Genomic DNA, 3,334 nt, shown 5'->3' on the forward strand with positions numbered 1-3,334 from the left:
GGGGGTAGGACTAAGTACCAGGGTGGGTGCCACAGTTGCAGAAGACAGGCGCCGAAGACAGCGTGAGGAAGGGGCGGTGGAGGGTCAAGTCGTGAGGAAGGGCCGTGAAGACAGGCGGAGAGCAGGTCCGACGGGTCGTCCAGTTGACAGAACTGGTCAGTGGCTGGTCCCAGAGGCCGGCACACAGAACCTGCTCACATCTCATTGGCTCCTTAAGTCAGGCGACGGCCGGCAGTGGGCACCACTTTGACAGCGGCACTAGGACGGGTAGGTCGTTTCTTCTCTGACTCGGTCTTTTTACAAAGGTCTTTTTTTCTGCTGGTTTGTAATTGATTTCTTTCCATGTCTTGCTTTCAAAAATCATAAATTATCTTGTTTTTTTTAAAGTGTTTCTTTTTCTTGTCTGTATTGCTTTCTTTCTATTTTCTTTACAAAAGTTGTTTTTTTCTACTGGTCTGTAATTAATTTCTTTCTAGAGCTATGTCTTGCTCTTTATAAATTTCATTATGGTTTTTTTGTGTCTTTCTTCCACTGGTCTGTAATCAATTTCTTTCTGTGATCGAATTATTGCCCGTTTCTGTTTTCACGTAATTGTCATACTTATAGATCTAATTATCTTTTTAAATAAATTGTCATAATTTTGTTGACAACTGCTAGATGAACATTTGGTTTTATGATGAGATAATGTATAGATATATAGTATGCTTCCCCCCAGCTTACTTCTCTAACTTCCTGATCTTTCTCAATGGTATCTATTAGTTACCAACTACTGGACTGTCATTTCTTTTGGGACCCAACTATTGCTTCCTTTTTGTTTTCACTTAAATCTCAACTTAATTATCTCCTTTTTAAAGAAAAGAATATCTCATTTAATGGGTTTTTTCTGTTGGTCTATAAATTCTTTCCAGATCGAATGATTGCTTTTGTGTCATTTAATGTTCATCATGAGGTTTAGCTTTCAACACTGGACACTGATTCCTTTCCGTGATCTAATTATTGCTGGGTTGTTGGCTTTTTCTCACTTAATTGTCTTTAAAAAAAAAAAAATTTAATTGAGAAAGAAAAGAATAAATGGTTGTTGTTTTTTTGGTCAACTACTGGGCTAGGTTCTATCCTTTCTTTTCATGATCGAGTCATTGATCGGTTTTGTTTTCACCTCATTGTCTAATTTCATTACTTCCTTCTGATGAGTGAAAGAAAGACATGTGTGGTTTCTTTTCCTGGTGGTATAATTGGCTGCTCGTTCAAAGCTTTTGATTGGGCAAATTGATTCTCTTGTACATGGCCAACGTGATACTGATGAACCAGTCAGACCATGATTGACAGACATGTTTTACGGTACTTGTGACACACATCAGTGATCTAAGTACTGGAAGATTGGGGGTATTGGTGGAGAGAAAGACACACACACAGAAAAGGAGAGAATAGAACGACATAGGAAAGAAAGAGCAAACCGCACTAGAGCACTCTCCAGCCTCCCAGTATGCCACCAATGTATTCTTACGCTGGCTACACCAATGAACAGCTAGATCTAGTCTAGAGCCTCGTTGCTATGTGCGACAAAATGTAGACCTCGTTTTCAACATACGCTGGTTTTTATGCTGATAATGAAAGTAGTTTCTCCTCGTAATGCTGACATCGATATATGATGACATTTAACATGGCGCTCAACGAAAGAACATAGGCCCCGAGTGCTTTACAAATACAAGTCACAACACATAAACAGTAGGCTACATTGTATTCTGACTATTAAAAAACCCTGGATATCTAAGCCTATCTCTGTAATCTAAAACCACAAATTATAAATCATTATTTGAGCTGACTTTTGAATGCAAGTACATGTAATGTGCGAGAGGTGTTATTGTACATGCAACATGGTAGACTAGATGACCTCCTAGAGATTGTTTCTGTTGCTTCTGCATCATTGATGATTTACAGACGAAGTAATTCATTAGGACTTTAGAGACAAAGGAATTTATCTATTAATGTTTCAAACTAACTCATTAATGGGTGTTTTAAAGACGAAGTAATTCATTAGGGGTTTAAAGACAAAATACTTTAATTATAATTTATATTTCAAACTAACTCATTAATTGGCGTTTTAAAGACGAAGTAATTAATTAGGGGTTTAAAGACAAAATACTTTAATTATAATTTATATTTCAAACTAACTCATTCATTGGTGTTTTAAAGACGAAGTAATTAATTAGGGGTTTAAAGACAAAATACTTTAATTATAATTAATATTTCAAACTGACTCATTCATTGGTGTTTTAAAGACGAAGTAATCAGTTGGTGTTTTAGAGATGAAGTAATCAGTTGGTGTTTTAGAGATGAAGTAATTCATTGGGGTTCTGGGACTGATATAATTAGATCGATTGGTTTTTAAAGACGACGTAATTAACTAATTATTGGTTTCAGACGCAAAAAATTAATTGATGTTTAACAGACCGCATTAATTGGTGTTTTATAAGAGTTGAAATGATTCTTTGGCGTTTTAAAGACGAAGTAATTTGTTGGTGCTTTATAGACGAACGTGAATTAATGAGGAAGCCATTAATTGGTGTTTTAGAGCTGCAGTAATTAATACCTGTATCAATGTACTGAGCCCAATCCTGAAAAATAGAAACATCTCAATGACCACCAAAATGAAAGTTCTGAAATGCCATGTTTGGTCAACCCTTCTATATGGCTGTGAATGCTGGACAATCACTAAAGACAGTGAAAATAAAATAGAAGCAACAGAAATGTGGTTTTTTAGGAGACTGGTGAGAACGTCCTGGAAGGAAAAGAAATCAAATGAGGTAGTGCTTGATGAAGCCCACGTGGGACGCTCAATGTTAAAAACAATCAGGAAACGACAAATGCAGTTTTTGGGACACCTGGATAGACATAAAGGTCTAAGTCTTGAACATCTATCTCTCACTGGCAAAACTGAAGGCAAATGAGGTAGGGGTATGCCCAGAGCAACCTACTTAAGGAGCCTAAACAAATGGGTAACGGGGAAAGATCAGGGAAACGTAGCTTTTTAAAGAGCATCCGAGCAAAGGAATGAATGGAGAACCATGATCGTCGATGCCTGTCGCAGATCTGCCACTGGGTGATGATGATGATGAATGTCGTTATTTTCCCGTGTTTTAAGACGAAGATGGTTATTCTCTCTACACCACCACCACGACCCCCCCTCTCTCTCTCTCTCTCTCTCTCTCTCTCTCTCTCTCTCTCTCTCTCTCTCTCTCTCAGCCACCCCTCTTCCACTGTTTTCATCCCTCCACCTCATCTCTCCCTCTCTCTCTGTCTATCTTTGCCATCAACTGACTATATAAGGTTTCGG

General features: G+C 38.0%; 1 protein-coding gene across 1 annotated transcript in view; it reads left to right on the forward strand.

Annotated features, from left to right (window-relative positions):
* Positions 1-47: 47 nt before the first annotated feature.
* LOC101848870 overlaps positions 48-3,334 on the forward strand; it is a gene marked incomplete in the record, with an annotated part of 10,952 nt that continues 7,665 nt past the window's right edge. The window contains 1 exon segment of the mRNA XM_013091063.2: positions 48-271.

The sequence above is a fragment of the Aplysia californica genome, unplaced genomic scaffold, assembly GCF_000002075.1.
Source record: "Aplysia californica isolate F4 #8 unplaced genomic scaffold, AplCal3.0 scaffold01979, whole genome shotgun sequence".
Lineage (NCBI taxonomy): Eukaryota > Metazoa > Mollusca > Gastropoda > Aplysiida > Aplysiidae > Aplysia > Aplysia californica.